The sequence below is a fragment of the Camelus ferus genome, chromosome X (assembly GCF_009834535.1).
Source record: "Camelus ferus isolate YT-003-E chromosome X, BCGSAC_Cfer_1.0, whole genome shotgun sequence".
Lineage (NCBI taxonomy): Eukaryota > Metazoa > Chordata > Mammalia > Artiodactyla > Camelidae > Camelus > Camelus ferus.
Window position 1 is genome coordinate 58,644,090 of NC_045732.1, and position 1,073 is coordinate 58,645,162.

Consider the following 1,073-nt stretch of genomic DNA (forward strand, 5'->3'; position numbering starts at 1 on the left):
ATTTTGTGGAATTTTAATAAAGTTTTGAATAACAACCCATTTAATGTTTTTGTTAATAGTTTTGGTTTGGTCCATAAAACAGGAAACAAATACCAGTTTCTGTTGTTTTAAGTGAATCTGTTTCAGACAGAGCTTGAAGAGTATTAACATGTTACACATTCTCATAGAAATTGAGAAAGAAATAATACAACTCAAATATCACTTTATTTTGCCAACAGCCTATTTGTGAAGAGCTATTTACTGGCTATTTGGGCATATACATTTTTTTCCAAAAGGTGATGTGTGTGTGTGTGTGTGTGTATGTGTGTGTCTGTGTGTGTGTATACCTATCCGTGCATTAATATGGGAACCAGGTGAAACCTTTAAAAAAAAAAACTGTGTTTCTAAAATTTGTTTTTGTTAATTCTTGACATCTCAAAGAAAACGCTACTAATTGGCTACCTTTGGGTCAGACTCCCATAGCTGGCTTAATTTCAACGCCCTCTCTTACTCTGACTTAGAGAATGACTCTGGATATGGATTAGGGAAAACATTTTGGACCTAACAATGCACTGTAGTTTAGAAACTCTTTTAGCACAAGTTTCTCTCTCAGGCTAATAAAAAAGTATTTTTATAACATTCTGACAAGTCCCCTCTTCACAACAGAGATGAATTGATTTAACAATTGGGTGTTTTATGCATTTGAATTATTTGACCAAAGATGAATAGTATTGTGAAAATTATTTTCAAAAGTGTGTTTACTAGGAAATTATCTGTCTGTTTAAACTTACAATCCTATATTCTTCACTGATTCTCTTTTCCATGGAATTTTAACTTATTTGTGATGACCTGGCCAAAATATTTTACCATTTATTCACATTTACTTTTATTGACATTGAAAGAAATACACAAATATTTGACTCACATAGACACACTGTTCAAAGCACAGGTCTGCTCTTCATATACCAGTGAGAATGAGATCATTCAATTTAGAGAATTCCAGAATTCATTAATATGCCATATATACAAAATAAATATTAAATAAAGAGCTATTGCAGCATATACATTATGCATTTCATAATTATTTACTGAAT